This window comes from Mastomys coucha, unplaced genomic scaffold (genome assembly GCF_008632895.1).
Source record: "Mastomys coucha isolate ucsf_1 unplaced genomic scaffold, UCSF_Mcou_1 pScaffold14, whole genome shotgun sequence".
NCBI lineage: Eukaryota > Metazoa > Chordata > Mammalia > Rodentia > Muridae > Mastomys > Mastomys coucha.
The window spans coordinates 771,506-783,966 of record NW_022196896.1 but is presented as its reverse complement, the minus strand read 5'-3'; the positions used below and the strand labels follow the sequence as shown (position 1 = coordinate 783,966).

At 38.1% G+C, this 12,461-nt stretch overlaps 1 long non-coding RNA gene across 1 annotated transcript; it reads left to right on the top strand.

Annotated features, from left to right (window-relative positions):
• Positions 1 to 9,287: 9,287 nt before the first annotated feature.
• Positions 9,288 to 10,633, top strand: LOC116088972. Its single transcript, XR_004118078.1, has 3 exons — positions 9,288 to 9,369; positions 9,959 to 10,046; positions 10,520 to 10,633. It is a non-coding gene; the product is annotated as an uncharacterized LOC116088972 (long non-coding RNA).
• The last annotated feature ends 1,828 nt before the right edge of the window (positions 10,634 to 12,461 follow it).

Below are 12,461 nucleotides of genomic sequence, written 5' to 3'. Positions count from 1 at the left end.
TGCCACGTAGCCGATGCTGATTGGGACCAGGGAAAGTATTTAACCCACAAGGGCTGGGGGTTGAGGAGACTATTATAATTATTGGGATAAATAAGAAGAAGTAAAAATGAAGGTTCCTGATTATACTGCTGGGAGAAGAGCTCATTGTTGCCTCCTAATTTCCGCTGGACGGAAAAAGGCACCCGACATTTTGTGGCCCGTATGGGGAATGGAGAAGTTTGTATGGGGAGAGACATACAGAGAATAGAGAAGAGACATACAGGGAACTTGTCAGGGACATCTTCTATGGCTCGGAACTCCTTCCAGGCAGGGCAGTCGACTGGTAAATTCCCAGGTAAGGTGGGACAAAAAGAGAAGGTCCTCGGTGAAGAGGCGATAAGGTCTCTGGGTTTGGAACAATAAGGTCCCGTTAAGGGCGAATCAAAAGTGATAGTATAGGGAACTCGTAATCTTGCCCCGTGTTTGTTGAATCAGGGAGAGATCTGGAATTCGCCTGGGAAGAAGGAATAATAAAAGGTGGAGTGCGGCCAATCTGGAAACTGATTAGGAGCTGCCTGGAGAATAAAGTGTGTTCTAAAGCAGTAGAGAAGGGACAGGAAGTGTTAGAACAGCTGAAGGAAGAGTGGTCAGCAACGTCTGAGAAAGATCAGACTGATGAAGGTGGTTCGGACTCTGAAGGGGAACTTGAGAAGCTAGTACAGAAAATGGAGAAGTTCACCATTAGGGTGGAGCCCACAGGTCCAGGGGCGCCTGTATCCAATGAATAGGCTGCTAATCGAGCATCTGGTAATCCTGCCTGGGATTTAGATATGCTTTTAGGGCAGGGCAGGTTTGTGCAGCAGCAAATTGGATATCTGCTGCAGTTGTATGAGCAAGTTAATATCCTTGCTACAAGAGCATGGAAATCATTGCCTAACAAGGGAGAAGTTGCAGGACCCATGGAGCTTTTTTTAGACTTTGTAGCTAGAATGATAGAGGCTGACTGAGTGTCTGCACGAGCCCCTCTTAAAGAGGACAACAGCTTTTTGCATGTAAGTAATGCTAAACTTCTAGCACCTTTGCCCCTAGAGTAAACAAGCTTAAAAAGGAAACTTGGAACAGCTGTGGCTCTGGATGGCTGGGAAGGACTGATGGGAGGTGTAATTTTGTGGGTGATCACCTAGGTAAAGGGACTCTAGCACGCTCGAAAGTTGAGTCACGTGATCCAAGCGTGCCAATTAGAACAGAGACCAAGTCACCCTCAGGGACATGCCATCAGTCCCTGCACTGCACAGAGAATCAAACAAAAATATATATCTTAATGATACTGAAAGTTTGTTTTGAAATTTATATGTTACAGAAATATACAGCCTTGGTGAATTTCCTCATCTAAACCGCCTGCTTGAACTCCTGGTATCCTGAACTTCAGCCTGATCCAGTTAAGACACAGACATCAGAAGACCAGTTCTGTTTTTCCTTCCACCCCCCTCATATCTCTACACCCTCGTTCAGCTTGAAGAAGTTAAAATGAGTCATCTACCCGGTTCCCTGGGCTTTGGGGCTAGAAAAAATTGTTAATAAGTTGTGTTTCTAGAAAATGTAAAATGGTTATATTTGAAATGGGAAAGAAATAGCCAGATAATTTTTTATTATAGCCTTATAATTTTTTATTATATAATTTTTTATATATTTTATAATATATAAAAATTATTTATATAATTTTATTATATAATTTTTTATAATTATTATATAATTTTTTATTATAGCCTTATAATTTTTTATTAAGTTACACTGTGTGACTAGAACATCTTAAACTAATAGGCAAGAAATAAGTAAGAGCTTTTGAATTGTGTACAAAGGGTTTTAGAACCGTGGGTGCTTTACTGGTCTTTGTCAGTATATTGGCATTGTGGTGCATCTGCATCTATGCGGGTTCGGCAGTAATGACAGGTTGTTTTGATAGTGCAAGCATTTGCAGCCCTGGAGGCGAGGCAATTTCCACGGGCTTGGTTAATTATTCTGAATGATAGTCCATCACGTTCAGGCTGTAAGGCTGAGCACTGCACTTGGGATACACTGTTTGCTGCTAGTGGTCTCAAGAAGAGCATATCTGATTGATGCAGGTTGATACCGCCATTTCCCCAATTCTCCCATTCATTCCTGCCTCTGGAAAAATGGTATCGGATGGGTCTGGCTTGGACTGGGTGGGTGACACCTGGCGAAGAGCCTGTACAATGTCCCCACTTTATTCACCAGAGATCAGACCTCTACTCTTGCCTGTTGCGTTTAAAGCTAAAAGGGGGAACTGTGGGGAGCTGCAGCTGCCACCCTATATATATATTGAACACCTGGTTTCTGGCCAGAGCAGAGAGCATTGAGATAAACAAGCCCTTAGTTGGAAAAGCTGAGTGCCTCTAGTTTGTGATGCAAGCTGGCATGATTTTCCCACAGCCTATTGTGCTTGGCCACATAGCCGATGCTGATTGGGACCAGGGAAAGTATTTAACCTGCAAGGGCTGGGGGTTGAGGAGACTATTGTGATTATTGGGATAAGTAAGAAGAAGTAAAAATGAAGGTTCCTGATTAAACTGCTGGGAGAAGAGCTCGTTGTTGCCTCCTTATTTCCGCTGGACGGAAAAAGGCACCCAACAGTGCTGGATGACAGGAGCCTTATATAGCTCTCTCCTGAGAGGATCTGACAGTACCCGACTAATACAGAAGTAGAGGCTCACAGCCATCCATTGGACTGAGTACAAGGTTCCCAATGAAGGAGCTAGAGAAAGGACCCAAGGAGCTGAAGGGTTTGCAGCCCCTTAGGACACACAACAATATGAACTGACTAGTACCCTCAGAGCTCCCAGGGACTCAACCACCAACCAAAGAGTACACATGGCGGGACAAATGGCTCTAGCAGCATATGAATAGTAGAGGATGGCCAAGTCTGTCATCAATGGGAAGAGAATCCCGTGGCCCTGTGAAGGTTCTATGCCCCTGTGTAGGGGAATGCCAGGGCCAGTAAGCAGGAGAGTGTGGGGTGGTGAGCAGGGAGAAGGGGAGGGAACAGGGGTTTTTTTTTTTATTTTTATTTTTATTTTTTTTTTAGTTTTTTTGGAGGGGAAACTGGGAAAGAAGATATCACATGTCATGTAAATAAAGAAAATATCTAATAAAATTAATAATAAAAAACTTCATTGTGAATGAACACCAATCCAAGTACTGGCAGCTGGGACCCTTATTTTAAAAATATTGTATTATTTACATCCCAAATGTTACCCTCTTCCTGGTCCCTCCTCCCAGAGTTCTTCACCTCCTCCATTTCATCTCTGATATGGTGTTCCCCCTACACCTTTACATCCTACTTCCCTGGGCTATTAAGTCTCTACAGGTTACAGCTTATTCTTTCCCACTGAGGCCAAAAAAGGCAGGGCTCTGTAACATATGTGCTGGGACCTCAGACCAGCCCATGTATGTTCTTTTGTTGGTGGCTTAGTCTCTGTGAACTCCCTGGGGTCTGGGTTAGTTGGTAATGTTGTTCTTCCTATAGGATTGCCATTGCCTTCAGCTCCTTTAATTCTTCCCCTAACTCTTCCATAAGGTTCTCTGACTTCAATCCAATGGCTGGCTTTAAGTATCTGCATTTGTCTCAGTCAGCTGCTGGTAGAGCCTTTCAGAGGATAAACCTGCTAGGCTCCTTTATCCAAGCACAACATGGCATCAGTAATAGTATTAGGGTATGGTGCCTGACTGTGGGATGGATGGATCCCAAGTTGGGATGTCACTGGATGGCCTTTCCTTTCTTCTCTGTTCCTTTAATCCTTCATTTCTTTTAGACAGGAACGATATGGGTCTAAAATTTGGAGGGTAGGTTGGTGTCCCATCTCTCCAGTGGGGGAGACTGTCTAACTCCTGGAGATGATCTCTTCAGTTTCCATCTCCTCACTGTCGGGCATTTCAGCTTAGGTCACTCCCATTGAGTCCTGAGGGTTCTCACATTCCAGGTGTCTGAGACTTTCTAGAGGTTTCCCCACCCCTGACCTCAACACCAACAGTTGCATATTTCAATTAATTTTCCTGGACCTCTGGCTTCTCTCCTGTCTCCCCAATACCTGATTCTGTCCCCCTTTCCTCACCCTTTCCCTTTGCCACCCATTACTATTTTTTTTCACCCATTATTATTTTGTTCCCTCTTCTAAGAGGAATTGAAGTATCCTCACTTGGGCCTTCTTTCTTGTTTAACTTCTTTGGGTTTGTGAGTTGTAGCTTAGATATTCTGTAATTTTCAGCTATATTCACTTATCAGTGAGTTCATATACATGCATATCCTTTTGGGTCTAACTTAACTCACTCAGCATTATATTTTCTAGTTCCATCCATTTGTCTCCAACTTTCATGATGTTCTTATTTTTAATAGCTGAATATTATTCAATTGTGTAAATGAGCCACATTTTTGTATCCATTCTTTGGTTGAGTGACATTTGGGTTGCTTCCAGTTTAGAATAATCTTTTGATTTTTAGAGATGTTCTAACTGAATACAGAAGATATGAGACTGATATGCTGAGCTTTCTATAGTGAGCTATAATATAGGAAACTAGGTGTCACCATTCTCAGTGTTTAGTTATAAATATTCTTTGCTGAATCACTTTTGCTATATTGATTTGCTCTACTGTTATGCTCACTGTCTCCAAGTCAAATTTCAGCATCTCCATGAAAGACATTTGTCTGTTTTGGTTTAAGATTTTGTGGGTAATGAAAGCAATGTTTTCCCTAAACATAATCAAACAATATAAAAAATATAATACTGGATACAAAATTAAGTTATCACATTAAGGTGTTTGAATATATTAATATACTATTGATAATTATATCATCAAGAATACTAGAAATAATATAACTAATTGCTATTCAAAGAAATAACCAGGTGTGAAAAGATGATGGGTCAGTGTGTAAAAGTGATTGCTGCCAAGCCTGATGACTTGAGTTTGATTGCTGGTACTCACATAGTGAAATAAGAAATGACATGAGCAAATTGTCTCCTGAAATGCACTTTAAGGACCATGATAAGTGAGCACACATACACACACGCGCGCGCACACACACACACACACACACACACACACACACACTAAACAGATAGATTATGAACAATATTTTATAAAATAGATAAAAATAAATAGATTTCTATAAAATAGAAATAAAAAAATATTGTTAGACAATCTCTACCTTGCTAGATCCCAGTAATAACCAAGGCTGTTGCAAAATGTCTTAGTTTGACAAAAGAGTTCTTAATATCAAGAACAAATTTGAATGGAAGAACATATGTATCTCATTTGTGTTCCATTAAGGAACTTTTGCAGATTTTATGAGATGTGACTAGACCCCAGAAATTTCTCTCACGGCTGCTGATGGAAACCGCTGAAGTGAGGGACTTTAGCAGTTGAGCTGCCTTAGTTGGAAATAGAACAACTTGTGCTCATATTCCTTGTGTAAAATGCTCTTGAAATTTTATTTTCTTGACCAACTCCACTTGTCTCTAATCTGTGTGGTTTATGCTCAGTAATTAAATGTATCACACCACCAAGTTCCTAACTCCATCTCACTTGTTGGTGGTCTGTTTTCTACCCCCTCCTATTTATTTGTGTCTCCTTTGCTTTGACACTCTGTTATCTTTTAGAGAGAAAAGAAAATGCCCTTAACTTTGAACACATAAAGGATTCTCTGGAGAGGGGTTGAAAACATAGCTGGCTGAACAAGTACTTGTTTAACATGCATGGGACCTTAGGTTCAAACCTCAGCAACTGAAAACTAAAATGTAAGAAATCTGATCAGTGGGTCTTGGGAGATAGAAATGTGGAGATAGTCTTTGTTGCCAGAGTCCCATCCCTGGATTCCTCATGGTAGAGAGAGACACTGGATTGCAACATACTGTCTTGTGATCTCTACACAAGCTCCACAGAGCATGGTTTTCTCCAAACTAAATAATAATTAAATGGAATTTGAAAGAGTAAAAAGAAAATTTCTCTGAAGAAATTTTCAACTGTAAGTAGTTTGAGCAATTAGGAATCTTTATCGCTTGGAGTGGATTGGTAGGTATCAATGCCCACATGCTACATATATGAAAATTTGTAAAACAAACACATTCCCTACAATGAAGAGGGGTCTGATAAGCAGCCACCATACAAGCATGCTTATCCTTTGGTGGCTACCACTATCATTTTGTAATTGTCTTCTGTCTCCTCTCCACATACTTCCACTTTCAACAGTTTTCTAGTTTGATTTCTAGTTCCATGATCAAATCTCTTCCTGCAGCACTGGGAACATTTTCCCCTTGCCATTAACACCTGTCTTTACATATATTAATAAAGAGAAAATATAAGGCTTGGAGATACATATACCTGATAGTAAATGTTTACATAATCAGTCATTAGCTATACAATTGAATTAATCTCTCTGAACCTGAACACCTTCATCTATAAAAAAAGGAAATAATATGACTTGAAGAATTAAATGAATTAAAAGAATTAAATTAATACAGTGGTAGAAATTCTGCACTAAGAAAGGACTCAACATGGCGTGCTAATCTGATTGTCACTGGTTATTTAGTTCAACCAGTTCACCACGTTATGTTCCTACTTTAAGGAACAGAGGGTATATTCATACACTCAGACTTCTGACAGTGACCTTTTACCTGATATTCACAGGAGCTACAATTATCTGTAAACTTCTTTATCAGCTCTAGCTCAAATGTTCAACATATATAGAAGACATTTAATAAAGGTAGAATCTGATGTGATTTTGGTTGGTTTTATGAAAAACAAAGCAAATTAAGCAAAATTATACTATGACCATAGCAACCCTGCAGAAATATGGAACAAAGGAGGGCAAGGTGAAAGGTGAAAGAGAGAAACTTCTGGCCAGCCAAGAACAAAGTTCACTCATGCACATGATCACATAATCATATACTTTTGTCTTTTCCCGCTTCCTCAGAGCAATTTCTTAAATAAAAAAAAAAATCTATAGGATGTTGAAGATTGTCCAGGAGCTTTGGAAAGCTCATTTTGCTATGTCATTTTAAAAACTACTAACAAGCTGATAGATCTTGTGACTTTTCTGTACCATTTTTTTTTATGTGTGTTAAAACTGAACATTACTTTTCATAGAATTTTGGGTGAGTATAGACGTTCTTGCCAATGAATCTATTGATTATTTAATCAATGACTTCATCCATTGCAGATGGCCACTGAGTGTAAAGTAACTTAGCAGCTCATGCATAAAGACTTCTTTTGTCACCCCAGTTTTCTTGTTACACACATTTTTATGGACTGCTTATAGCAAGCAAGGGATGTGTTGCTTGATTATTGTGAGAAATATTGGTAAATGTAACGACAAAATGAGCTTCAGAAGGCTAGTGCTCACTGCTATGTCAATTCATCAGATACACTATTGGATGCCCTCTGAGACAATTGGTCAGCATGTATAAGAATATTCCTAGCACTATAGGGCCTTCTGTATTTCATTTCATTCTATAGGAAAATGGTTAAGAATTAATTGCTCTCCTCATCGAAATAGCTAGGCTATTTGCAGTATGACTTTTTTGGAACTTGTAATTTTATAATTATCATCTTGTCATTTATCTTATTTGCTATGTCTGCGACTTTTAAGAACCTTCTCCATCTCTATAATATTAACAAGTAAAACAATTCTAACTTTATTTCATTTTGCTTGCATTTCAGACACATTGGATAGTTATTTGCTTTATAAAACAATATTTTATTCAATTCCTATAGTTCTAATTTTATAGTAATATTAATTATGCTATTGCCATAAAAGCCAACAATCTTTAAATATAAAGTGAATATTAAAATATTTAAGTGAAATGTTCCTAGAAGACATTTAATATTTCAAAGTAGCTAAAATTCAAGAAAATTGCCCAATTTATGAAGTTTCAGATAAATTAATTTTTTTTGATAAATTAATTTTTAATACAACTACCTACTTTTCATTTATAAATAATTTTGTTACTCAAGAATACACAGATAATGGTGATATTTCATTTCATTTCAATGCTGCAATATATTTCATTCAAAATTGACTTTGCAGTAATTGAAATTAACTTTGCATTGAGTTTATCTTTCAACAAACTCAGTAATGAATTATTTTTCCTAGTAGGTTTTAGAACCTTGTTGTTGTTGTTGTTGTTGTTGTTGTTGTTAATTAGGTAAGTTCAGATTTGGTTGCTATATTTGGTTGGTTGGTCAGATTGCACCTCTGTTTTGGTGTCCTTTTTATGATGTTGAGTTACAACAAAGCTTATTAAATGATAGTTCTCTCTTGCTCATCAACTCTTACTGAGAATAAATGCTATGAATACATGCTTAATGTGCCACATCTGTGACTTTTGCTTTTTCCTCTTTTATTTTCTTTGCAGGATTACCTCTGCACCATATGATATTAAATATAGGCTCTTGATTTATGGCTGTTGTGATGAGGAAGTTATAAGGATTTTAGATTCTGAGTACGTGCTTAAATATTAAAATAATAATATAGTTCTGCATTCTTCCAAAAGCTCTATTTATAGATAATGGAATCACATGTGTTGCATACTGCTCCTACAGCATGCGGTTAACCTTTCCTGAAACAAAGTGCTTGGCTTTCAGGGGGTAGGATAATAGGAGCAGTTCTATATTTAGCATTCCCATTCCTTTTAGTCTCCTTCCTCTGTCCAGATTTTATCCTCCGCCAATGCACAACCGGGTATGGTAGGAGAAAGATTATTACGCTTTCTTCTTTAGACGCTCTATTAAGTGGGTGGCAGAATGAATCCAAAATTCTATCCCTAATTCTACTTATTATCCCATATTTAAACACCTGGCGTCTCAGAATACAGCCCGAGACTCTTAAGCAGCGTACATGAACTGTGAACCAGCTCATGGTACAATTCTATAGGACTTTGATTTCCTACCTTAAGTCCAACGGTAAAGGCGTACAGACACTCACGCAATTCCCTTTAGGAGGAATTTATAGACAGGTAAGAAGCGGTGGTCTTTCCCTCTCCTCTCACTAGGAACGCGGGCAGCACCTGTTGTCTGAAATGAAGCTGCGTATAAAACCCCATGAAAATCACCCAAAAGAGGCTGCATGGAGGTCATCTGGCATCCTGATTTTCCATGGCTGCCTGCTGGACTGCAAATTCTTGCCCATGTCATGTTGCTGTAGGCCCTTTACACAAGAGCAGCACTATTGCTTCATAGATGGAATTTTAAGTCGAGCTATGAGTCTGATGGCTGTAGTCTGCCAGGGTAACTTAGAAGTGGAAGTCGGGCTGGAGTAGTCTGATGGGCAAGTAAAGGTAAAGAAAGGTAGCAAGAAATACAGACTGCTTCCTTCATCTGGTAAGACATGAACGTGAAACGGGAGCATCTTCCTCTGGTGCTAGTCCCAGTGGCCAAGAACTTCAGAGGCTCTAGGAGCCATGAGAGAAGCTTGCCTGAAATAACCTACCCAAGACGTGAGGGGTTTTGCCAGAAAGAAATTTTAGACTTTCTGCTGAGTACATAAAACAGGAGAGGATATAAATTGTCCTGCAGGACAAGCATCACCGAGCTAGAGAATGAAGTGAAAATCTATACAGACACAGAAGGAAGAGTTAGGGAGAAGGGCATTCCAAGAACCCAAACAAAAAAACAAACAGTAAAATAAAATAAAGGTAACACATCCTGAAATGAAAATATCCACATGAGAAGTCAAACTTTGGATGGTATCAGTGAGGGAGGGCATTAAGAGCAAAATTTTAAATCGCAATAATTTAAGAAAAGGGGAAATAAAACACTTCTTTGTCCTTTGCCTTTCTTCCTCCAAGTTCTCTCCCGGGGGTCATTCCTGTGTAAAGCATAGGTAGAAGGAAATGTAGAGGAGAAGTAGAAAAGTTATATGAATAGAAAATTAAAATAAGCTTTATGTCTCTCTTTGTTTTGTACACAGGCCTATAAATTGCCACTCAGACCTGGCAAGAAGAGCCCTGAGACGAGAGTTTGAAGAGACAAGTAATGTAGACGCTGTGGGATGCATTGTAAGCACTCGTGTAGGTAATCATCTGTGACTACAGTTTATAGTCCAAGGAATCTCAAAAGTATTTACTATGGCAAGACTTTGTGTTATTTTCTCGCATCCAGTCTATGCTACATTTAGTAATGCTGCTTGTCTTCATTTTGAAAATAATCCTCCATGTTAACCTTGAACCCTGAGTCTAGGACTGAGGCCTATACTGTAAGCCAAAATAGCAGTACAGGAACTCAGCATGTAGACACACTAAATGCAAAAACAACTGCATACTTAAGGTTGGCATTCCTCAAATGGAGTTTACCCCTTGGTAACACGGGAGCTGTGGCTATTGATATCTGGAGTAAACTTCTTTCTGTATATAATTTTCTCTGCAATGCCTGTCAAACTTAGAATCAATCTGTGCCTTATTTTTATGTAAACCCAAAGTAGTGTCCAATAATTTGGACTTCTATATATGCTTCTCTTTTATATTTGGGACAGTGAAAGAAGTTAACAAGACAGAAGTATGACCTTGTGATTGGAGAACAGAATCAAAGAATGACTATCCTTCCAGCAAACTTCATATCATGATTACTTCATGTGATAAAGAGCTGGCATATTTAAGTTCTTTGTAAGTTGCCTGGTGTGAAAATGTACATACTGGAGACGCATGTTTATTATATGACAGATAAGTTAATGATATAGGCATGTCATAGGCCATTAGGAAACCAGCATAGTTTGAGAGCAACTAGACACCAACATGGTTTGAGGATTCAGAGATATTGTATCATTGGCCAGATGGTTGCCCCACTCTGGATACTTCTGTAAGGGGACGCACCTTTGCCAGAATTTCACATGTCACTTGCTTTATTATATAAGACATCACTTGGAAATTCTTCAGAAATTTTAATCTCAGCTTCATGATGTCTGTAGCTGTGAAAATGCTAAGACTTTGTGTGTTTTTGCATTATTTCACTTATTCAGTAGAACTTAGTTAAATGCCGATTATTAGAAAGACCAATGCAAATGGTTTATGTACATCCCTGTGTCTCTTATTATTTAAACTTGTAATGAGATCAACTATGGAACACCTACTGACAAAGGTTTATCCTAATATTACATTTCACACACAGGGAAGAATGTTTGGTTCAGTGGTAGCATTCCTCTGAAGAATAGTAGTTTTGGTTTTTGTTGTTGTTGTGTGTGTGTATGTGTTGTTTTTCCTCTGACTATATGTATTCAACTGTACCTCAGCTTTCTCTAGAAAAAGTACGTCTTAGTGTTTTAGTATGAGAGTGAACATCTATTGTCTTGTTACACAGTATTTTATAAAGAGAACAAGTCTCTCTTAAGAGAGTATGAGACAGAGAGCTTAGCCATATTAAGCCTTCTCAGTGTGAAACAGGATGACACAGCAACACTGCAGCATTGAGAAAGCATAGAATCACTCTGTACTAAGCACACACCCAAGAGGCATGAAGACTTCTGTGCAAAGCTACAGAAACCAGACACCGGGAATAGCCAAGTTATACTTTTGGAAATGAAGGTGTTCATATTTTATACCAAAGGTTTACAATATTTCATTAATATAAATCTTTTGAATGGAATAAATAAGATGTGGTGCCAATATACACCTGAAAATATATAAAAAATAAAGTTGTATTTATCTCTTACTAGCTTTTCTGCGGCGAACTGCACTTCCTTTTTACCTATGATTGCTTTGGGTAATAATATTCCTATCCTATCCTTGGAGGAGCCTTGGGAAGCATTTTCATTTCAGAAATATGATATGTACAGCTAATCTCATGATTACATGTGGTTTGTTAGAAACATCTTGGTGGTGACTGCTAGCCATCAGACAAAACTTTGTTATTGGATATCTTTTGTGTTCTTTGGTAGTAAGAGCTGTTCTAAGACAAGCTAATATTTACTTTGTACGTGGTTATGAGGAAGCAGCACAAGATTGTGTAATAGTGCAACCGCTCTCTTTGGGTTTCTACTTCAATTGTCTTAGCTCTCTGGTTAATGTATTGTTTTAATTTCTTTTGCCAAAATATTTTATACGTATTTTTCTCAAGATCTTTACAACATTAATGTGAAAGTTCATATGTCTGAATTTAGAATAAATATGTTTACTGTAAAATACAAGGCAAACTGATCATCCTGAAAATAATGATTTTTCAATATTATCATTATTAGTGGTCATTTCAAAGGAAGAAAAAAAAAACAAAATATTTTCCCTTCCTTTCTATATAAAATAACATTGTTTTTATTGTGTTTTTATGGTAATGGAAAATGCACTAAATTTTATTTGCGGAGAGTTTTTCTTCAGTTTTACAATATTGTGTTTCCTACGATTTTAAAATGTATACTCTTTTCAGGACATTACATTCACAGGTGTCTTATTTTTTCAAATGGTTAGAAAAAGGTTTAGACAGATAAG